Raw genomic sequence first — 25,925 nt, forward strand, 5'->3', positions numbered from 1 at the left:
CATTAAAGCGCAGAAGCACCTACAAAAGAAGGACTTGACGTTCCTGGCTCACATAGTAGATAAATCCAAGAAAGAGGTCAACAATCAAGACATTCCAGTAGCTTGTGAATTCACAGATGTCTTTCCTAATGATCTTCCGGGGATACCCCCAGAAAGACAAGTCGAGTTTCGAATTGACCTTGTACCAGGAGCTACCCCCATCGCCAAATCGCCCTACAGATTGGCTCCTGTGGAGATGCAAGAATTGTCTAGCCAACTCAGTGAGCTTTTAGAAAAAGGATTCATCCAACCCAGTTTCTCACCTTGGGGAGCTCCAGTTCACTTTGTCAAGAAGAAAGACGGTACATTCAGGATGTCTATCGACTACAGAGAACTTAACAAGCTCACTGTCAAAAACCGATATCCACTTCCACGAATTGACGACCTATTCGACCAGCTCCAAGGAGCTAGTCACTTCTCAAAGATAGATCTGCGATCTGGATACCACCAACTCAAGGTCCGGGAGAAGGATATTCCTAAAACCGCCTTCCAAACTCGTTACGGACATTATGAATTTGTTGTAATGCCCTTCGGTCTAACGAATGCTCCTGCCGCATTCATGGACCTAATGAATCGAATATGCCGACCTTTTCTTGATAATTTCGTAATCATTTTCATCGATGATATCCTAGTATATTACCGAAGCGAAGAAGAACACGGCCAACATCTTCGACAAATCCTAGAAAACCTGCGAACCAAAAAGTTGTACACAAAACTCTCCAAGTGTGAGTTTTGGCTCCGAAGCGTGAACTTTCTGGGACATGTTGTTAGTCAGGAAGGAATTCATGTGGATTCTTCTACAATCCAAGCTATTGAAGGATGGGCAATCCCAACAACACCCACATAAATTTGCCAGTTTCTGGGTCTCTCAGGCTATTACAGGAGATTCATCCAGAACTTATCTAAGACGGCCAAACCGCTTACCATGCTTACACAAAAGGGCATACCCTTCGTATGGACGGACAAGCAGGAAGCCGCATTTCGATCTCTGAAGCAAGCACTCTGCAGTGCGTCGGTGCTATCGCTACCCGAAGGAACGGATGACTTTATAGTCTACTACGATGCGTCAAATCAGGGTTTAGGCGGTGTACTCATGTAGCATGGAAAAGTGATAGCTTACACGTCCCGAAAACTAAAGACGCATGAAGTGAATTACACGACCCATGATCTGGAGCTAAGAGCAGTGGTCTTCGCCCTGAAGATTTGGAGACACTACCTGTATGGTACCAAGGGCACTATCTTCACCGACCATAAGAGTCTCCAGCACATCTTGAATAAAAAAGAGCTAAACATGAGGCAACGAAGATGGGTCGAACTGCTAAACGACTATGAGTGCGAAATCAAGTACCATCCAGGCAAGGCTAACGAGCCGATGCCTTGAGTTGAAAAGAATACTCAAATCGTCGTGTGAAAACTCTCTTGATAACCATCGAATCCCACCTGACCACGCAAATCAGAATGGCCCAGTCAGATGCCATGAAGGCGGAAAACAAAACAAGTGAAGCGTTGCGTGGAATGGAGAAGAACTTGGAGGTGAAGGAAGATGGAGCATATTACTTCATGAACTGCATATGGGTCCCTAAACTTGTGGGATTCAGAGAGGTAGTCATGAACGAAGCTCACAAGACGTGATACTCCATCCATCCGGGTTCAGACAAAATGTAATTGGATGTTAAGTAACATTATTGGTGGCCAAATATGAAGGCAGAGATTGCCACTTATGTGAGCAAGTGCCTCACTTGTGCTAAAGTAAAGGTGGAATATCATAAGCCCTCTGGATTACTACAACAACCAGTAATTCCCGAGTGGAAATGGGAAAGGATTACCATGGATTTTGTGACCAAACTACCCAAGTCGACGGACGGTTTGGACACGATCTGGGTAATAGTTGATAGACTAACGAAATCCACCCATTTCCTACCAATAAAAGAATCATACAAGATGGAGCGCCTGACAAGAATCTACATCAAAGAAATCGTGAGACTCCACGGAGTACCGGTATCAATCATCTCAGATAGAGATAGTAGATTTACTTCATGCTTTTGGCAATCGCTTCAGAAAGCTATGGGAACACAACTCGATATGAGCACTGCCTACCACCCATAAACGGATGGTCAAAGCGAGCGAACCATTCAAACACTAGAAGATATGATCCGAGCGTGTGTAATAGACTTTGGAAGATCATGGGATACCCACTTGCCTTTGATCGAGTTCTCTTATAACAACAGTTATCACTCGAGTATCAAGGTTGCTCCTTACGAAGCATTATACGGGCGTATATGTAGATCACCGTTGTGTTGGGTTGATTAGGGACTTACAATTCGTATCAGAGCCAATTTGTATCAGTCAAAAAGATTTATTGTTTCATCCAAATATCGAATATTCTGTCTTTACGGTCCAAGCTTACGGCCGTAAACACCGAGTTCTTGGGCCATAAACTCTATTTGGAGCATTATTTGATCTTATTTTCGAAATATTTTTGCGTTTTTGGATAGATCTCGCAAAAATAAGGGGGTTTGTTCTTTGTGTTTTTCATAAAAAGGGGTTTTTGATCGAGTTTTGGAGCTTCAAAGTCGAAAAATCGCTGTTTTTCACGTAATCTTGAAGGGTTTTCGACCGGAGCTTACTGCCGGAACAGTTCACGGCCGGAGTTTACTGCCGGCGGTGGGATTCGGGTTTACGGCTAGGGTTTCCGGAGTTTGCGGCTCGGCTCGGCGGCTTGCGGATCGAACGCTTTCGGCTCGGCTCGGTTTGCGGCTTGGAGATCGGCTCGGCTAGGCAGCATTAGTAGGCGCGCTTCGAATAAAAAAGGGGGGACGCGAAGTTGTGGGTAGCAGGGATCGAACCTGCGACCTCTAGGTCATTGACACAACTCTTTGCCAACTCGTCCAAGTGAACACTTGTTTTAATCCACCGAAATATTAGACTTAACCTCTCCCAGTCGCAGCAAATTTCGCTTTAAGTTTTGATTTTTGACACTTTTAACCCCAAAACTCAATTTCTTTTATTTTTAAATTCCTTTTTCATCCAAATTAAAAAAAATAATAATAAAATTTAATTTTAATTTTTTTTGAATTTTATTTTTGACTTTTTATTTCAAGTTTTGATTTTGACATCCAAGTTTGACCTTTGACTTTAAACTTTGACTTTTTCGTTTAACTTTTAAAATTTCAAATTTAGTTTTTCGGTTTGACTTTTAAGTTTGACTTTTAAGTTTGACTTTTCAAGTTCGACTTTTGAGTTTGATTTTTTTAAATTTGACTTTTAAGGTTGTTTAAAAAAAAGGGCCATTTTAAATTTGACGTTTAATTTTTATTTTAGCTTCTAGTTTTTTTATTATTGATTTTAAGGTCTACGAGGGAGTTGAAATCATGAAAGAAAGTCGTCAGGATATGTTAAGACAAAATTTCAACTTTTTCGATTATGTCCCTGGAGAAACGCTCGAAACTCAGTTGCAGCGGTTTACTACACTTATTACCGAGATGAATATAGCTGGGATCTTCTTGTCTAAATCTGAGACAAACAAAAAGCTATTGAATTCACTTCCAAAATCGTGGGATATGGACGTGGCTGACATCAAGAAGACAAAAGATCTCAATCGTCTTAGTCTGGCTGATATAATTGAAGAACTTAACGCTTTGAATTGTCGAAAAACAATGAGTTCAGCAAACCTTCCGGTCAATGAAGTGTCGTGTTCTCATTCATGTGAAGTTTCATGTTCTCAATCATGTGAAGATACAATTAAATTTCTTCGGGAACAAATTGATTTATTAAAAGGGGAAGTTGAGGACCTGAGACATAAAGGATATCAACTCAGGAAAGGACAGAAGCCCCTGAAGGCTGAATTAGAAGCTAAAACCAAGGACTTTAGGAAACTTCAGGAAGAGTACAGCAACAAGTGTGGAAATTATGATTATGTTAAGAGTCAACTTGCTGCTGTAACTGAAGAACTTGACGCTTTAAAAATTAAGTGTGGAAAAACTGATGTCAGTTTCAAAAATTATACTGCGTCAAGTCAGACAGTCGAGTCCTTATATGATACCCAGTTAAAATTCAAAGAAAATCAAAGCAAGGGTCTAGGGTATGATAGTGTACCTCCTCCTTACAATCATAACTACACATCCATCCCTATGAAACAAGAAGAAATTGACAGGGAGGCACATCTTAAATATGGAAAACCAGCTGGATTTGTGTCAGGAGGAGTTATTAATGTTGAAAATATTGATGTTTCTGTTACATGTGCAGGTAAAGTAGCAGAGGATGAGAACAAGGAGAGTTCTTCTGAACAAACCAATAACTCCTTGAACTCTAAATCTGTTGCTTCGAACTCGGCTGCTTCTAACAAACCTGCCGTTGAGAAATACAGGCCACCAATTCCAACGCAACAGAGTTCTTGTGGCAAGTGTGCATGTGGGAACAACAAGAAACAAGGCAATGATATGTCACCAGGGGCAGGAAGAGACAACTCCTCAGTGAAGAAAAGGACATGTTTTCACTGTGGAACACCTGGACACATTGCCAAAAATTGTCCTAATCACGCGTATGTTCCCTACTACGCACAAGGATGGAAAAATGCGCCAAGTGGGAGATACTTCAAAAGAAACCCTTCCAGGTCACGTTCAGACAATGGTGATTGGAACGCGCACAAGGCCAAGAATCAAACCCACAAGGCAAAGAATCTGAATCCCAAGGGCAAGAAGGGAATGCAGGCCTAGAAGTCTAGTTCAAGAGATGATCCTATGAAACCAAGACCGGTTAGGTCAAAGTCATCTAGGCAGACGACTTCAAGTTCCAAATCAAGTGTCGAGGCACCCATCGGATCGAAAAAAAAATGGGTTAAACCCAACTACAAATGGGTTCTGAAGGCTCAATCTCCCAAATCAACTAATGACTCTAATGTTTCTACATCTTCTGTTTGTGATAACCAGGATATGTCATGGGAGAAAGTATTTGTGTTGATGACAAAGGTCGACCCAGTTTCAAAATGGACTGGGTTCCAAAGACCAACTAATCCCGCTATGTGTCGGAGCAGCTATGGAGGCATATCATCAGACTTCGATTTATTGGTAGTGGTTGTTCCAGGCACATGATAGGAGGCATCTCTCAACTATACAACATTCAGAATTTTGTTCGAGAGTATGTGTCCTTTATGGGAAAGGAAAGAAGGGAAGAAAAGAAGGGATCACACGGGGTTAATGCTTAATGATATGAAGAATTTTCGGATCTATTCTGAGATTACGTGTGTTGTTCGCAGATTCAATCGGTGAATTACGGTTTGCGTTTTCTTCTCTATACTCCTAAGTTTTTCTTAACCTGATTTGCTTTAAAGACTAATTTTTGTTTTAGGATAATTTAAATTTGCGCATTTACTTTCGTTTCTCTCCTATGCACAAATTTAGGGGGAGAAATAAAAACAAAACAAAAATTAGAAAATTTTTAAAAAAATCCAAAAACATCAGAAAATCAGAAAATAAAAAAATAGGTTTGTAATGATATGTGATTGAGGGAGTTGTTTTGGGAAGTGATATTATCAAGTGATAATAGGCAACCTGAGTCTGCGTAACATACCCGAAGTTGAAGGGTCTATGCTCTGGTTTGATGCGTCGGTAGGCACGAAATTTTTTAAATGGACTTGACTAGGGAGATTTGAACTTAGGAAATTTATAGACTTGACAAATCTTGACCTAGTTAGATACGTTCAGCCTGACAATATGACGCTCGGATAGGTTGAGCAGGGAGATATATATGGGAATCTACTCGTCACATTAATTGAACCCGTACTTGGAACCGTGGTTTAACTTTTCCTCGATGTGCGGATTCTGTCCTTAATTCCGGTTGGATGGGGCTGGTAAATTCCGATAAATTAGGTCTGTAGAAAATCGTTTTCTTTCTTTCTGTCTGTTAGTCATATGTTGTCTCCTTTGCGTGACTTATAATCCGACCTGGTACACAACATATGCAACTCTATTTCTCTGCAGGCTATATATAAATGTGTGAAATACTTCTTATCTGTTAGCCATATGCTGTCTCCTTTGCTTGACTTCTAATCCGACCTGGTACACAACATATGCAACCTTATTCTTCTCAAACCCTCTGAAGTAGTTAGCAATAGAATTCTGAATCTCTTCTCTCTCTGAATGGTTGTCTGCTCACCCGGTGTATGGAGTACTCTGGAAGTTCTTGATGGCTGGGGCATATCAGGAAGCGGGAAACACGTTCCAGTACACTTAAAATTGAACTCATACAGATTGTCTATAGATCTCGCTGCTCAATTTAGGTGGACAACAATATCCCTGGTTGTCGTCAGATGAATGGTCCTTAAGATATAGTATTTAAGGAATTAGGATCAAATATAATTACTAGGAACTTAAGTTCACCTTGTCTTGTAACAAACAATATGTCCTAAATTTGTCACAATTTTTCGTGTTTAAGTGGACAACAATACCGACGATCGACCAGACAAAGATGTGAATATGAAAGGTACCGACAAGTGGATAAACGTTGTCTAAAAACTTTGATCCCAAATCACTCTTAAAGTTAGATATCAATTTTATTTTTGTTAAATTTTGTCATAGTTTCTTCTAATTTAAATATTAGGGGAAAATTAAAAATTAAAAATAATGAAAAAAAAAGAAAAATTAAAAAATTAAAAATCTAAAAATAGTGTTATTTCTGTTTTGTTTCTTGTTCAGAAAAATAAAGAAAATTCAAAAATATTTTTGTTTCCATTTTAATTTGTGTGCTAAGTTTTCTTTTAGTTTTGTTTTTGTCTTGAATAGTGATTTCAGATATAGATAAGACTCATGGAGTTTGTGTTGAAGATTTCTGAGCCAAAGCCTCGTCCGTGAGCATCGAAGAATTCTCATTTGAAGGAGCAAGAAATGAAGATCATTCTTTCAACATTCAATCCTTCAATCCCAGATGCAAGGTGAAGCTGAAATTGAAGATTATGTGACGGATTGCATTGAAGCCTCCTCAATCAGTCTGCTGCTATCTTTGTACCTGCTGAAGTGATCCAAAAGATTTGTTCTCTCTGATGTTCTCTCTGAAGATTCTCAAGCTGAAAGCGCTATTTTTTCAAGAATCAGTACGTAAAACCTCTTCCTCCAACGTGCGTTCAATGCTAAATTCTGAAGAAAACCTCAAGTGCTCAAGATGAAGTCATTCATTGAAGATTCATATGTTCATCTTGATGCTATGAAGAAATTGAAGATAAATGCTGAAGCCAAGCTCTCATTGAAGATTGACAAGAAGAGCCAGCTACCTTTTAGGGGGAGCTTGTTGGGTCATTAAGAAAAAAATATATAAACCAATTGTTGGGTCAAAAATATGGTTTATACTTTACTTTTCTAGGCAATTATTTTTATGTAATATTTTATTAATTTGTGGTCTAGTTTACGGCGGAGTTTACAGCCGTAAACACCTTACGGCCGTAAACTCATTTACGGCCCATTTGTTTCCGGCCCATATCCAACATTTATAAATAGAGGTGTTAGGGTGAGGAGTAGAGATTGATGAACCCTAGAGAGTTTACGGCCAGAGAGAAGAGAGAAACTTTAATTTATATCAATACATACAAGATTCATATTATTCTTCGTCTTCTTCTCTTCTATTTTATCTGACATCATCCGTTTGATTGGGATTCCGCACCATCAAACGGATCTGACTGATACACAGGCAAATTAGGGACTTACAGACACCCAACTAGCGGAAGGGCAGACTCCAAACAACGCCTTAACGAGACCGGAAATCATACGCGAGACGACCGAGAAGATAATTCAGATCACAGCACGACTGCAATCGTCACGAGACAGACAAAAGAGCTACGACGATAAATGACGAAAGCCCTTAGAATTCGAAGTCGGAGATAGGGTGTTACTAAAAGTCTCTCCTTGGAAAGGTGTGATTCGTTTTGGGAAGCGGGGAAAACTAAACCCTCAATACATTGGACCCTTCGTGATTCTTGCCCGAATCGGTCCAGTGGCTTATAGATTGCAACTACCCGCCGAGCTCAGCACTGTACACCCTGTGTTCCACGTCTCCAACTTGAAGAAGTGCTTATCCGACGAGACTCTCGTCATTCCTTTAGAGGAAATCGAAATCAATGAGAACCTTCTGTTCATCGAAGAGCCGGTTGAAATCATGGACCGAGAGGTAAAGCATACCAAGGAGAACCGCATTCCAATTATGAAAGTTCGATGGAACGCGAGACGCGAAACAGAATTCACATGGGATCGCGAAGATCAAATGAAGCAGAAGTACCCTCATCTATTCTCGCATTCTCAAATGTAGCTTTCAAAAGAATTTCGGGACGAAATTCCCTCTAACTGGGGGATGATGTCACAACTAGGAATTTTGAGGCCTTGTAACTACAACACTTATAACAATTATGAATCAATAACAAGAAAACATGCATGATGCTTATTCTATAACAACAAAACTTCATCAAATACTTCATTCTAGCACTACAAATGGTCTACAAAGAATTGGAAACCTTTGAAATCCCAATTTGAGTCCATTTTGGACTAGGATTTCCTTATTGGGCCTAATGGACTAATAAACTTCCAAATTATCCATCTTGAACCTAGAACTCTCAAATGGGCCCTAGTTGGACCCATATACATGAAACTTAATATTGTTGGGCCTTATGAGCCCAAAATATACTAGGTTAACTTTAATGGGCCTTAATGGGTCACAACCAAATTAATTTAACCCTATTAGGTCATAAAAGTTACACTTTGATTTATTTGGGCCCAAACATCATCTAAAGTGAGTCATAATATGGGTAAGCACTTAAGACCCTATTCTTTCTCTTTTCCCTCTCCATTCTCGGCCCAAGCCCACAAAGAAGGAGGAGTTGACTTTGTGTGTGCCAACTCATTTTTACTTAATGGTCTTCCTTGCATTCTCTCATATTTCCATGCAACCATCTCATCAACCTTCTCTCTTCTCTCCTCTCTTCTTCTCTCGGCCGAACACAACACACACACACTCACAAAAATTCATTCCATTCTCTCAAACTCTCACTAGAACATCCTTACACTCACTCATCAAATTTTCGAGATTAAGGGAACTTTCAAGGAGATTTTTCCCACAAACACATCATCTAAGGTAAGTTGATGTTAAATCCATGATCTAGTTACTTCATTTCATCAAAAATCTCTTCTAAATCTATTCCAACTTGTGATCTTGCACCTTAGAAGTCACTAAACTCGAGATCTACCAAGAAGACTTCCTAGGATCGAAATTTTCTTCTTTTCTCTCTTCAAAACCAAAAACACAACTTAAGGTGAGCTTCATACCCCTCTCTTTTCGGTTTTCATAAATTTTATGGGGGAGAATACAAGAAAATGTGTAGATCTATGTGTATGTGTATGCTATGTGTGATTTTATGCATGTATGTGTGTGATTTTATGTGTTTTAGTGATAAATATGTAACCAAAAGGGGTGTTAACTCGAGATCTATGACATGAGAAGGAAACAAACATAATCTAAGTTATTTTACACTAAACAAGTCAAGAAAAATAGCTTATAAGGTTATGAGGAACATATTCTAACATAAAACCCATTTTAGGGCTTAAATTGTCAAAACTACAAAACTTGGGTTAAAAACTGTCAATTCAGGGTTTCTTGAGGGTCAAAAGAGTCAAAACAGTTTCTATAATCATTTTTCTAGATATTAGAATTTTCAAAGGACTTGAAATGCAAAAAATAAGCTTAATGGGCTAAATTTGGGCTTTTCAGCCCAATAAGCCCATAATTGCGAAATTTGAAGTTTTAAGGGGCTGAAATGTAACATTTTGCAAAACAGGGGATAAGAAGTGAAATAAAACTATTTCAAAGGTCAAAAATGTTTTTCAATTCCAAAAAGGATAAAAAATGTAACTTTTTTATATTTTGGGCCAAAACTATAAAAGTTGCGAAATATGGGGTTCTAACCGAGAAACTCCATTCTGGAAGGGCTAAAGCTGTTTACAAAATAAATTTTGGGTTAAACCTGTCTTTTCAACAAGTTTATGATAAATGTTTTAAGGGCTAAAAATGAAATTCTTTTATATAAAGGACTAAAAGTGTTATTTCTATAAAAGAAAGGTAGTGAAAGGGTCAAAATCATACTTTTAAACAAATTAATTCATTAAGACAAAATACAAGATACCCGACTAGCGACAAAACAGAAAACGAATACACCTTCAATACCAAATATCGTTATAAACGAAGTGATTCGGTCTCGAATCAATATAAACCAACAATCGTTAAATCAAAATTCTCCAATAGATATGTGATGACTAAGATGAATAAACCTACAAACTTTGGGCTTATGAGTTTCAAATCATGCTTGTTGGGCCTTGCAAGCCCACCAACATGATCTCTGGGCCCAAAGGGATAACGCTTATATGTTATTGGGCCTTCAATGACCCAATATTTTATAAAAGAACTTTCGATAGCTTTTATGTGCTAGTGGGCCAAAGTGTCCCGTTAGAAAAGCTAGTAAGGTCACAGTAATCAAATGCGAGTTGGACCATAGTGTCTTTCGCATCCACGACAGCCTAAGGTACTTACGATGGTAGTGGGACATAATGCCCCCTTCTCTTCGTTCGCTAAGGCTTACGAGAAATCAAAGTAGACAAAATTAGGACGATATAGCATGTGGATTAATCAATATTCATTCGTTAAGACAATACAAAAATCAGTAATCACGAATACATTTCAACATCGGAAAACATCGGGTTTTTCGGGGAATTCAATACTACTCACTCGAAATCTTATAACTATAATACAAAATACCCTTCATATATATATATATATATATATATATATATATATATATATATATATATATATATATATATATATATATATATATGTTTTTGAAATCATTCATGCATCAACTTATGGATCTTCACACTTTGATAAACAAAAGTCTTTTCAGAAAATATCGGGTTTTCTGGGTTTTACAAACTATACAAATCATTTCATCACAACATTGCTTATGAACTCACCAACATTTCATATGTTGACGTTTTTCCAAAATAACTTGTATTCTCAGGTAACAGGTAAGCGGAAGAGTAATATGAAGTAATGTTAGATGTTATGTTGTTAAAAGCACTCAAACAATTTATTTTATGAATGTGTAATGTTAAAACAATGCACTTGATGTGAACAATTCCAGTTGTAATTTATTGATGCATGGTGACGTTTATGTTATGATTCATGTATATTCATTGTGATGATATTCAATTTAAGTCACGCGAGCCCTCGGACGTTTCCGCCGTCTGGTTCAGGAGTGTGACACCAAACCCCGAGACTTCAATGGAACTGGTGGGGTTATGGTCTTAAGGAAATGGATAGAAAAGACAGAAGCAGTCTTTGAGATCTGCACCTGCCTGGAGAACAACAAGGTCAAGTTTGCTGCTTGTACCTTTTCAGAAAGAGCTTTAACATGGTAGAATGGCCACGTTAAGGCACTGACTCTAGTAGTGGCAGATTTGGTAAGTTGGGAAAACTTAAGGATCACGCTGATGAGAGAGTACTGTCCACGAGGAGAAATTCAAAAGCTCGAACAAGAACTCTGGAGCCTTAGAATGGTTGGTACTGATATATCGACCTATACAGGTAGATTCTATGATCTGGCAATTATGTGCCTAGATATGGTTGCTCCTGAGAGTAAGAAAATAGAGAGGTATATTTGGGGACTGTCTCCGCAAATTCAGTCAAGTGTGTTAGCTTCAAGGCCTGATACTTCCGATAGTGCCAAAGAACTAGCACAATCTCTGATTGACCACGGAAACCATTGGAACTCAAACAAGAAGGAAACAACAAGAATAACAAGAGGAAAGACGAGTCCTCACAAGAATCCTTAAGGAAACAGCAATAAGTTACAGTCAATGATGCTACAGTACCTATAATAGTCTCTGCTAACCCATTACCAGCAAAGCCATATGCGGGTAATCCCCCAAAGTGTAACAAATGCATCTATCACCACCATGGACCTTGTCGGGAGATGCAGTGCTTAAATTGCAACAAAAAGGGACACACCATACGTTACTGCAAGAATCCAGCAAGACCGATCAACCAAGTACCCAACGCTGGTATGAGCCAGGCTTGCTATAGTTGTGGCAAGGTGGGTCACTACAAAAGAACTGCCCAGAGGCAGCGAATGCTGGCACAGACGGAAGGATGCTAATGATCACCGCCGCAGGAGAGACTACTTCGAACCCACGTTAAAGTATCTACGACATTCGTTGTAACAGACTCATAAACTATTTAAAACTAGTGCAACTTGAGTCTTATCTTTTTCTAGATCCCGTCAGTTAAGGGACCCTCGTGCTGTGTATACTTGTCTTTTGTAGTATACCTAGTTCGCAGCAATAGTCTTGTAGTAAATCTATAGTATTGTAACTCTGTTAAGAGTTACACTGTTGTGTTTTTTCTGTAACACCGTTAGATCAAATCTAGTGCCTTTATTTCCAGGTAATTTTGATTTCATCATACGACTAGAGTCCATTCGATCCTCACAATACCAGTTTTGTGCGTAAATCTCTCTCTCCGAAACCGTCTTTCTAGTAAAGTCGTCGTTCCAGAACTCCAAAGTACTCATGCGTAGAGTACCTCATGTTTCTAATCCTTTCCAAAGGAACCTCAGCAAATGTCCACGAAATACCACTCGTCCACCAGATCAAGTCCGAGCACAGAGGCTATGGACGAATACAGCCCACCTATTACTATTTAGTGTATACGCAAGGGTGGTATATGATTATGATTACGCAGACTTAGTATGTGTGTTTCCGCCCTTTCTCCTGTTCCTTGTTGGGTTGTGGACCTAGGGTAGAGTCGCACATTCGAACGTCTAACTAATCCTAATTATATACGGCTTGTATACATGAGGAAATGATAGATGGACCAAGTATGAATCCTATCATGAACAGAAGGGCAAAGTTGCCAAGTCTACGAGTGGGTATTCTGCCAATCAGAAGAGCGCAACCCCAGTAGTAATGCTAAGAAAGCTAATTTTGGGACGAAATTCCTTCTAACGGGGGGGATGATGTGACAACCCGAAATTTCCATTCTGTACAACATATCAAGTCAATAGAAGTCAGAACAGTTACTGCTAACTTTCAAGCTTTTTGGTTTAAGTTTGAGTCCTTTTAAGTTAGTACTTCAGGAGATATCAGGAGAGAGGATGCCCTAGGGTTTATTGTGCATCAATAACTTTCCAAAACTCCAAGAGTTTGGAGTCTACGGCCTAAACAAGGGTGTTTATGGTCGTAAACCTTATATGGGGGTATATATGACACTTAGTCATTATTTATACTTTTTCACAAAATCAAGATCAAAACTCTATTCTCTCTCAAGTATCATTCACCATTTCTTCAAGATCTTCAACTAGTAAGTATTTCTAAGCCTTATTAAGTTGATATATCACTTAATCTACTGTTTTAACACACTTCCATCCTTGAAATCATTCCAAAAGGTTAGATCTTCAAGTTTCACCAAGAACACACACTAGTGTTCTTGGCCTTTTGGTACCTTTTCAAGCTTCTAACTAGTAAGTAATTCTATCCTAGAGTAGGATAAGTCTTGTTACACTTCTTTACATCAAGAAAAAAAAAAAGAAACACCAAGATCAAAGGTGTTTACGGTCCAAGAACTCCTTGAACTATAAACCCTTCTTAAGGGGGCCAAAGTGGCCCTAGTCCCTTCCTTAGCTTTGGAAACTAGTCTAGAATCATTACTTAATGTGTGTAGGACTTGGAAATAACAAAATACCATAAACCATAAGGGTTTACGGTCCTAAAACCAAGGACAAATGGTCTAGGGACCTTAAACTCCTCAAAGGAGTGAAATGGTGCCCAAACCTCTTCCAAAGGCTTAACCATCAAGTAGAATTGCTTCTAGGGACTCATAACCCTTCAAAACACCAAACGGTCAAAAGGGTATGAGTTTATGGCCATAAACTTATGGGTTTATGACCGTAAACTCAATGAGTTGAGGTCATAAAACCGTAAACTCCAAGGGAGTTTACCCTTGAACCCCAAATGCAATAGCAAGGTCCTACCACCCTTAGATGCAATCCTTATGACTTATAGCACTTAAATAAAGTGTTTTACATGTCCTAGGATGTCTTAAAATTGGTAATTTAGTTGTTATATGACTAATTGGATACATATATGTGTGATTATATGTTAACTAGGATCATTGAGTGTGTACAAATCTTCACTTGACACCTAGCAATCCTACATCGTTCAGTTCATCCAAACCACCATCTACAGGTGAGTTCATACCCCTTAATCAATGTTTTAAATGTTTTTAAATGCTTTTATGGGGGGGGGGATACAAGTTAAATCATGGTAGTTATTATATCAATCACATGTGATTAATAACCAGCATACAAATGGATTTAATACACTTTTAGCTGTTTTATCAAACTGTTTACTTCAAATGGCTTTCCATGTTTTACTTGTTTAACAACTTTTTATTAAACTGTACTACGTTCTGTATGTTTTCTTCCAAACTCTGTTATACTTTGTTATCAAAGGAATTACTTTTGAAATGCTTTATAGAATGACATCAAGTCATTATTATTTATTTATTGTTCAAAACCCTTAAATGTTTTACAAAGCTTCTTTTATACTTTTAAATTTTTAAAAGCATGCCTATATATGTATAGTTATATAAGTAATGTTTGAAGGACTTAGGAAGGCTAGCTCACCTTATTTCCTTTTCCTCGTTGGGATGTGGCTTTAGGGTATTGGTTATCGGTCCGAAGGTCGTTTAACTATTAGTTATATATCATGTATACATATATAGACATAAAAGTACCGTCAGTCAGTTCAGTACCTTTGGCTAGCAAAGCTATACCTTCGTTGTTACTTGTACATTGCTAGTAACTATTATAGGTATAGTTAGGAGATACTACTTGCTATTCCTATAACAAGGAATTACACCAGAGTCAATTCATACATGATTCTATACTAAATGCTATATGAAGGGATACACTTACATGGATACACTTACATGGATACACTTACTTGGATACACTTCCATGGATACACTTACTTGGATACACTTACATGGATAGTTTTACATAGATACCTTGTTAAAAGCTTGCCTGTATATGTATAGTTATATAAGTAATGTTTAAAGGACTTAGGAAGGCTAACCCGCTTTATTTCCTTTTCCTCGTTGGGATGTGGTCTGGTGGGTATCGGGTATCCGTCCGAAGGTCGTTTAAATATTTAGTTATATATCATGTGTACATATACGGACATAATAGTTCTGATCACTCAGTTCGGTACCTTTGGGTAGCAAAGGTATACGTTCATATATCCCTAGTAAGATATTATAGGTATAGTTTGGGCTTATATATGATTTGGTAATAAATATGGATTTTGACCTAGCGATTCGTTGCGGAAGTCAAGTTTAGTTCCAAACATAGAATAGGAACTACAAATCATATTATTACTTACTTACAGCGGGTCTCGTGAGAAGACTACTTACTTACAACGGGTCTCGTGAGAAGACTACTTACATACAGCGAGTCTCGTGAGAAGACTACTTACTTACAGTGGGTCTCGTGAGAAGAATACTTACTTGCTTACTTTCTTTCACTTAAGTCTGGGTAGAAGACTACTTTCAAAACAGTCTAGTTTTGGTAGAAGACTACCTTTTTATACTAGTAGGAAATATGGGATTTTCTAGGAAATTCAAACGTTTACACTTTTACTTATAAGACTTTTCATTAATACTTATATAGATAATGACATTAAATACTTATGAATTCACCAGCTTTAAAGCTGATACTCGCTTTCAAAATAACTTGTATTCTCAGGTCACAAATAGATAGGTACCGATGCAAGGTTTAGAGAAGACGGAGCAGTCAAGACTCGTCTTTTATTTTGAGTATTCATTATGTTGTTATTACTATGAAAGAATACACTTGTAAGTAAAACTATACTAATAATGCAATGGATGATGTTGTTGCTTGTTTACTACTTTGCATTGTTGTGATACTGTACATGACGTCCTCCGCCCCCGAACTTTTCCGCCGTTCCGGTTTTAGGATGTGACATATTATTCGAACCTCCACAGTCGGTCATATGTCGGAAGTAGGTATGAATCAAGACTGTCATCATTGGTTGCATAGGTCTAAGGTGTTGGACATGACTACAACAATCATGAGTGCTCATAAGTTCTGAGCATTGGACTCAAACCACGCTCACTGGAATCACTTCATGGAATTTATCTCGAGTGATCGTGAGACGGTAATATCATATAAGTCTTCAAACCTAGAGATATGATTTGTTACTTATGAGTTGGTTATGCATTGATTGTACGTAAACGCATTGGTAACTCGATGTTATAAAATGTGCTTTTGTGTATAATTCAATGAGTAGTAGAACAAACATTTGAGTCGAAGTTTATCTATTCCTTCTTGGATTAGAAGCTTATATCTGGGCCCTTCGATGATTTTTTTTGACCTATGTATCGGGCCCGGTCAGAACTAAGTTGATGTGTTCAATTAAGTTCTTTGTCAAACAAATCGGAAATCGGGAAACAAACTGAAGGACAATAAGTAAGACATTGTTCCATGTATTTGTCCGACTGATATCTAGAACAGAGGATTATATGATCACTTATCTTAAATTGCGTATCATCATCTTCTCAGTTCCGAGAGACCTTGAAAGAGCTACGATTGCTGATGGGTTCCTGAAGTCATACTTGCAGTTATAGTTATTAGACCTATCCAAGTGGGAGACTGTTGGATAAGGTGTCTAAGTCCATAACTATTTCTGGTATTTACTTGACCCAACCCGACATGGTCCATTTGGGTTGCATGGCACCATGCAATTGGATAGACTAAATGAGAGAAATAACACTTGTGGTTTATTAATATATTATAAGTTCTAATATATTAATAGTATTATTTAATTAGTATTGATCAATAATTAATTTGGAATTAATTAAGTGATCAAAAGATAACTAATTAAATATATGGGTTGATTAGGTAAATCATCCATAACTTGTATAGTGGGCTAAGAGGCTCCATGGATTATCAAGCTGGGTTAAACCCATAGGATGCTCCATGGATGCTCTATGGGAGTTATAAACCCATGGGTCATGGAAACAAAGAGTCATGACACATTAGGGTTTACATGGTGTAACCCTAGATGTGTCAACACTATATAAGGAACCCATTCTCCACCAAAATCGGCTACATATGAACAAGTGAGGGCTAGGCCGATTTTTTAAGTGTGTGTATTCTCTCAAAAGTTTACTTCTTTGTATTTGGTGTTGTGTGAAGCATTTGAGGCAGCACACTTGGGGTGCTAGGCTCACAAGGTTTCAAGGATCATAAGCAACAACAAGGGATGTTATTCTATCTTTCATTGATGTTAAAAATGTTCCCCATATATGCTAGATAGGAATATAACCTTGGAATTCAACTTTGCATGATAATTAGACTAACATAGATCCAAGGTTATTAGGTTTGCATGTACACTTAGGAAGTGTTAGAATGCTCAAAACCCATCAGACCTTAGGGCGAGAGCCTGACCCATCCTCTTGGGAGTGACCTAGGGGGGAGTCTCAATGTTGTGGTTAATCAGACGCACTGCTTGCACCTGAGTGGTATAGGATGGTTGTTTCGAATGGATGTGCAGCCATCCCAAGGACTACTGGAGCCTGTTGAGAGGCTGAGGTATCAGTCTGGTCACGCATATGGCTAGTGGGATCGGATTTGCGTTTCTTGAGGATTGCAATGGGTTGATCATCCTCATCAGAGTCACTGCTGGAGATACGTCTGCTTGGTTCGACTATAGTGACCACTGGTGGAGTTTTTCTTTTCTTGGAGGGCTTGGAAGGATTGGAAGCATCCTTTGTAGGAGTTCCTTGTTTTTTGGTGTTGCGGGGGCCATGACGAGCAGAGACTTTCTGCTTGTGTCTTTGGGATAGAGAAATGTTGGAGAGAGTTGTGGAAAATGGGACTGCAGTACTGGTGTGATCAAGAACTGCAGCATAAGTTGGAAGAGGCAGGGTAGGAAGGTATGGGGCAATACCTTCTGTAGCGTCAATGTGATCTAAGACATCAACAGTCTCAAGACCGAGGGTAGAAAGAATGTGAGTGGGTAGTCTTCTTATTGGTCCAAAAACAGTTTGATCAGATGAGGGATTGTACCTTTTGAGATCCTTGGTTATAAAGAAGTTGATGTCGTTTCCCATGTTGATTCCTGCATCCGCATGGAGGTCTGAGATGCAGAGAGACCAAAACCTTGCAAAGGTGAGTTCGGTAGGGTTGTCTCTTGGGCTTTCTTTTGGAACGTACTGCAAAAATCTTCCCATAGGATTTGTCCGTAGTTGACGTCATGCCCTGTAAAGATGCTCCATACGAGTTCTAGGAGCTTTAATCGCATGTTGTTTGTGCCTCCAGTTCTGCCAGACAGACTGCGGATGATGAAGTGACAAACAAATTGCCAGACCGCAGGCAATTGGTTTTTCTTGAATTCCCCAATTCCCTTGATTTTCTTCTGGTATCCCATTTGGTAAAGCGCAGATAGTATATCCGCCATTGATGGAGTAAAAACCTCGATGGATGGATGAACAAGGAGGTTTATTGCAGTGAGAAATTTCTCCTTGGTCAAGATGACAAGAGAATCGTTGACTAGATTGAGATGCACTTCTTGAAGGTTTTCGAGTGGTCGATAGTGAATGAATCGAGAGGGACAACGTCTGTGAATGAATCGAAGGGTCCAAATAGTTGGTGATTGGACAAGAACTTGATCATCAGTTTTGTGGGATGTTTTGAGGTAGAGGCTGAACCAGTCGGTGTGGGATGTTTTGAGGCAAAGGCTGAACCAGTCGGGTTGACTGATCCAGATGCCTTGGAAGGTTTCTTGGATACACCGGATTTCACCATTGTTGAGATTTTGAGGAATCTTTGAAGAAGGAAGGTAGAATGCAAGAGAAAGGTTTATGGTTTAGAGAGCGTAAAGTTTTCTTTGTGGAGAAGAAAGGATTTTTTATAGTGGTTTAAGGGAGCGGGAAACGTTTTTTTTTCCTAAGTGAATTTGGGAAAAAACGTTTGGGGGTTTATTTTGAATTAAGAGTATTAATCTCAACCACAGATTAAGAAAAGAGGGATTAAATCTGAAATTTGGGGTTTACCAAAAAAGGTTTGCATTTAATGAAATGTCAGATTTGTGACCACGTCTGGTGAACGTGTGGTGAGCGTGTCACACCCCCAAACCAAGGATGGCGGAAACGTCCGAGGGTGGAGGACTTCATGTGTAGTATCATAACAACAATGACAATAGTGATGAAAGTAAACACAACCAACATATATATAATTGAAAGAGTTACATCATTGTATGAATTACATGTTTCAAAATCAATTACAATATGTTGTCAAAATATGATAAGTTTGACGCCTCAACGCCCCATCCTCAAAAGTACTTTGTTACCTGTTTAGCGATTTCCTGAGAATACAAGTAGTTTGAAAACGTGTCAACACAATGGTTGGTGAGTTCATAAGTTTTTGTATATAATTATGAAAAAAAAAAAGCTTGTCTCGTAATTGTATAGTTATTCCAGAAAAATCCGATATTTTCCTTAAAATGAATACTATAATCTTGTATCCAAAGACTGAAACATATGAGTAATCTTCCTTATTTACAGAAATAACGTGAGTTTATTTCAATATAAACGCGTATGATATTAGTGAAATTCTCGTAAATTCTTAAGTTTGTTAATACTTTCTGTGAGTTATTATAACCATACTTGACATAGACGGCCTCGTAATGCGACGTTCTTCAGGCGTCGCCGTTAAATGACACTTATCACCACAGACCTGCTGGTCTAGCTATTGCAAGCAGCTCTGGTGTGGGTTTGTCAAACCCAATATAGATCTATACACAACTATCACGTTCTCCCTACAAGAGACTCTAGTTACAATTTACAGGACTTTTCGACTTTGTTACTTTGGAAGTAACCCGAAGGGAATGACTCACAAATTTATTCATTAACAGATTTACGTGAACTAAACTGAAAACCTTTGGTAAATAAGTTTGAGAAGTAAATGATACATAAACTATACCTATTATAGTTTATCCAAAACGTTTGTAATGTATAAGAATTCTTTTATGAATGCTTTAATACTATGAATCCATAAACTATGCTCATTATAGCTTAATTTACGTATTCTAAATGAATGAATAATCTTATCATGAATGACTATATTTCAGTTTATGATGATAAACTAACAAGGAAACACATTCAATATTTAGAACTTATCGTTATACACTTTGCTCAACATAATACAAAGTGTTATGAAAGTTATAAGCTGTTAACAAATTTTCAACCTTTCTACACTGTTTTTGAAAAGTCATAGAAAAATCATACGAAGTTGAAAACTAAATCCGTAAATTCTGAGAGTTCCCAAAATGTGTCTAGTTTACTCATAATTTTTATCATGATTTTTAATGACCTCCAACTTGGGTGAAAAAGTCCATAATCACAGACTGGTCCGGATTGGTGTTTGAAATGATAGGCAGTTTTGTAAAAATCACCATAAATTGTAGAAAAATCATATGGAGATGTGCAAGTAGTCATTTTAAAGCTAAGAACTGGAACTACTTACAACTAAAACAGTTTTTCAAACAAAAATGTTTAAGTTGTCCAAAACAGTCCATGAATGGAGTCCAACTTTTTTGATGAAAGCTGTTAGAAAAATTTAGTTATGTTCTTGGTGTTTTAACTTGTATTCCCCCCCCCCCCCCCCCCCCTAAAAACTTAAGAAAACATAAAAATGTAGGGGTATGAACTCACCTTGAGTGATTTCAGTAGGTAAGTGTTGAAGAAGAGAAGTGTTCAACCCAAGAACACTTGAAGAATCACTTGAAAATTCGAAGATCTAACAAGAATGTGATGATGTTTGTGTAAGGAATCTTTGATTTTGAGTAGGAGGATGTGTAATAATCATAAGAAAGATTATGATACTTACTAATTGTAGGAGAAGAGTCTTGGAGTATGCTTTGAAATTCTTGAATTAGAGAGAAAAAGATGAGAAAGTTTGGAGTGGGATTCTTGGTAAAAATGAGAGAATGATTAAAGTGTGAGGAGAGAGGATGGATGTTCCAGCCCTAAGAACGTGAGAATAGTTGTAAATAGTAAGAAAGGACCTATGAAGTGACTAGGTATGGGCTGGTGGTGAATAGTGACATGGAGTGGGTATGAGAGTGGTTGCTTGTGTCATAGAAGTAAGTAAAGTCAACACTCTACCTTTGTACTTTACCCACTCTCTTTTGGATAAGGTTTTATCCTTAAAAATGTGATTAATTAATAGTTAAGGGTCCTTATATGTTAAAATAAAGTTTTGGGTGAAAATCCCATGTTAAAACAATTCAAAACGGGTCTAAAATGCGAATTTAGTCGAAAACCGGGAGAAAAACCATTCCCAGCGAGACCTCTCGGTCCTAGGCCGAGGTTCGGTCCTTGCTGGTGCTGAATCGGAAGCGAAAGGCGCGAGCCAGAAGCGAGAAGCGAAGGGCGAGGGGTCTATCCGAAGGTTCGGTTCGGTTTTTCTTCATCAAAGGGTTCGGTTCGGTTCTTCTTCATTAGGAGGGTTCGGTTCGGTTCTTCTTCATCAGGAGGGTTCGGTTCGGTTCTTCTTCATCAGGAGGGTTCGGTTCGGCAACCTTCTTCATCAGGAGGGTTCGGTTCCTAAGAGGGGTTTCGGTTCCTTAAGTCCGTTTTTCGCTTAGACTTCCGTTTTTGGGCTGTTTTTGACAAATTCGAGGGTCGGGATGCCCCGAGTGATTATAGAAAGTTGAGAGAGATTTTGAGAGAGATTTGAGAGAGATTTCATATTCTTAGAGAGATTTGTGAGAGATTTGACATACTTGGAGAGATTTCACATACAGAGAGATATTTGGGAGAGATTTCACTTTCTTAGAGAGATTTGGGAGAGATTTGACATTCTTGGAGAGATTTCACATACAGAGAGATATTTGGGAGAGATTTCATATTCTTAGAGAGATTTGGGAGAGATTTGACATTCTTGGAGAGATTTCACATACAAAGAGATATTTGGGAGAGATTTCATATTCTTAGAGAGATTTGGGAGAGATTTCACATACAGAGAGATATTTGGGAGAGATTTCACTTTCTTAGAGAGATTTGGGAGAGATTTGACATTCTTGGAGAGATTTCACATACAGAGAGATATTTGGGAGAGATTTCACATACTTAGAGAGATTTGGGAGAGATTCTCGATAAGAAGAGATAGAGTGAAAACGATTGAGAGCGGTTTCGTGTGTGACGAATGTGAGTGTCCGGCTTCGCAATGCAAGGTCCGTAAACCCTGTTATGCCATGTTTTAGGATCTTACACACTCCCTATGAGTATGCAACATTGTTTTATTGTTCTTATTCATTGTTTAGCACTAAGGTTAAAGAAATTTAAACACACGAACTTTCCAAGTGATGTTTTCTCATTAAGATAGTAAGTTATACAGAAATTACATAATACAAACCCTATTATACAAGGTTTAATTGAGTTGACCGGTTTGACTCGTTGACCTTGTCCGGCTTAGACTTGACCCGAATTTGACTATTGTCACATCATCCCCCCATTAGAGGGAATTTCGTCCCGAAATTTACGCTTTGGCCAGGACTTTAAGAGTTTAGGAAAAGATGCGGGTACTTTTGTTTCATTTGGTCTTCGCGCTCCCAGGTGAACTCAGGTCCTCGTTTAGCGTTCCATCGAACCTTTACGATGGGAATACGACTTTTTTTCGTTCTTTTGACCTCCCGATCCATAATCTCAACTGGCTCCTCTATGAAGTGGAGATTTTTGTTAACTTCGATCTCGTCAAGAGGTATTACAAGTGTCTCGTCAGACAGACACTTCTTTAAGTTGGATACGTGAAATGTGGGGTGTATGTTATTAAGTTCTTGAGGTAATCGGAGTTTGTACGCCACAGGACCAATCCTGGCGAGGATTTCGAACGGTCCAATGTACCTCGGGTTTAGTTTCCCACGTTTACCGAAACGTATCATTCCTTTCCAAGGGGAAACTTTTAGTAGCACTCGATCACCAACCTGGAATTCCAAAGGTTTGCGTCGCTTATCCGTGTAACTCTTTTGCCGATCTCGGGAGGCCTTCAGCCTTTCTCGGATTTGAACAATCTTTTCTGTGGTCTCCCTTATGATTTCAGGACCAGTGAGGGTGCTATTAGGGACTTGCCCCTAGCTATCTGAGTATCCCCCACTTCAGCCCAACATAGGGGTGATCTGCACTTGCGACCGTAAAGAGCCTCGAATGGAGCAACCTTAATGCTAGTGTGATAGCTGTTATTGTAGGAGAATTCAATCAGCGGCAAATGGGTATCCCATGCTTTACCAAAGTCTATCACACAGGCTCTCAACATGTCTTCTAATGTTTATATAGTGCGCTAGCTTTGCCTGTCGGTTTGTGGATGGTAGGCCGTACTCATGTCTAGCCTAGTTCCCAAGGATTTCTGCAGGGACTGCCAAAATCGCGAAGTGAACCTACTATCTCGGTCTGAGATAATAGATATTGGTACACCATGCAGTCGCACAATCTCCTTGATGTATATCCTGGTTAACTTCTCCATCTTGTCGGTTTCCTTTATTGGCAGGAAGTGCGCAGACTTGGTCAATCTGTCTACGATTACCCATATAGTGTCAAACCCGCCTGAAGTCTTAGGCAACTTGGTTATGAAGTCCATGGTTATCCGTTCCCACTTCCATTCTGGTATATCAGGCTGTTGTAGTAGTCCTGAGGGTTTCTGGTATTCCACCTTGACCTTGGCGCAAGTCAGACACTTGCCCACATAAGTAGCAATCTCGGCTTTCATATTCGGACACCAGTATAAATTTTTGAGGTCTAGATACATCTTGTCTGACCCTGGATGGATGGAGTATCGAGTCTTGTGTGCTTCATTCATGACCACGTCTCGGATCCCACCGAACTTTGGTGTCCAGATTCGGTTACTGAGATAACGAGTTCCATCATCCTTGACTTCTATGTTCTTATCCATTCCCCTTAATGCCTCACCTGCCACATTCTTTGGTTTCAAGGCTTCTAGTTGGGCTTCCCTGATTTGCATGCTCAGGTGGGAATGGATGGTCATGGTTAAGGATCTTACTCGGCGGCCCGAGTATTCCTTCCTGCTTAGGGCATCAGCCACTACATTGGCCTTACCCGGGTGGTAGCGAATTTCGCACTCATAGTCGTTTAGCAGTTCAACCCATCTCCGTTGCCGCATGTTGAGCTCTTTTTGATTGAGGATATGCTGAAGACTTTTGTGATCGGTGAAGATGGTGCATTTTGTGTCGTAGAGGTAGTGTCTCTAGATCTTTAAGGCGAACACTACTGCCCCCAGTTCAAGGTAATGGGTAGTGTAATTAACTTCGTGTGTTTTAAGTTGCCTTGACGCATAGGCGATGACTTTCCCTCTCTGCATGAGCACGCATCCGAGGCCTTGATTTGAAGCATCACAATATACTACGAAGTCATCAGTTCCTTCTGGAAGAGACAAAACTGGTGCGCTGCATAGGGCTTGTTTTAATGTCTGGAAAGCGGCTTCTTCTTTATCTCCCCACTTAAATACCACACCTTTTTGAGTCAGGGTGGTGAGTGGTTTGGCGATCTTGGAGAAGTTTTGTATGAATCTTCGGTAGTAGCCGGCGAGCCCTAAAAATTGTCGAATTTCTGTCGGCGTTGTAGGTGCTGACCAGTTTTTGATAGCTTTGATTTTTGCGGGATCCACGTGTATCCCCTTCTCGCTAACCACATGGCCAAGAAAATTCACTTCTCTAATCTAGAATTCGCATTTAGAGAATTTGGCGTAAAGCTTCTCAGCCCTCAGTGTTTCCAAGATTAGCCGGAGATGTTGACGATGCTCTTCCTCGCTTCGGGAGTAGATTAAAATATCGTCGATGAATACAATCACGAATTTGTCTAAGTAGGGTCGACACACTCGATTCATCAGGTCCATAAATACTGCCGGTGCGTTCGTTAATCCGAAGGGCATTACCACAAACTCATAGTGCCCGTAGCGAGTTCTGAACGCAGTCTTGGGAATATCCTCTTCTTGAACTCGTAGTTGATGATAACCCGACCTCAGGTTGATTTTTGAAAAGTAGCTTGCTCCTTGGAGTTGGTCGAAAAGGTCGTCGATTCGGGGTAGGGGATATCGGTTCTTGATAGTGAGTTTGTTTAGCTCCCGGTAGTCTATGCACATGCGAAAAGATCCGTCCTTCTTCTTTACAAACAGGACCGGTGCTCCCCAGGGTGAGAAGCTTGGCCTGATGAATCCTTTGCTCAACAGTTCATTTAACTGGCTGGAAAGTTCTTGCATTTCTGCCGGTGCTAAGCGGTATGGAGCCTTGGCGACGGGGGTAGCTCCTGGGATTAAGTCGATCCGGAATTCGACTTGTTGTGCGAGGGGTACACCTGGAAGATCTTCGGGGAATACATCGGGGTAGTTGCACACTTCGGGAATGTCATTGATATCCCTCACCTCTTGTTTTGTATCTACTACGTGGGCTAGAAATGCGTGGTATTCCTTTCGGAGATACTTTTGGGCCTTGACGCAAGAGATGATTTGCAAATTTGAATTAGGTTTGTCGCCATAGATGAAAAGGGTTTCACCGTTCGACAGATTAAGGCGAACGGCCCTTTCGTAACATAGAATGTCGGCACGATGGGAACTTAACCAATCCATACCGATGATTATGTCAAAGCATTTTATTGTGACCGACATCAGGTCTACTTTAAACGAATGGTTGTTTAGAGTGAGGGTACACCCTGAGTATATATCATTAGTGTGCTCTTCTTTCCCATTAGCCATTTCTACTACGTATGTA

Source organism: Lactuca sativa, chromosome 1, assembly GCF_002870075.4.
Source record: "Lactuca sativa cultivar Salinas chromosome 1, Lsat_Salinas_v11, whole genome shotgun sequence".
NCBI classification, from domain to species: Eukaryota; Viridiplantae; Streptophyta; class Magnoliopsida; order Asterales; family Asteraceae; genus Lactuca; species Lactuca sativa.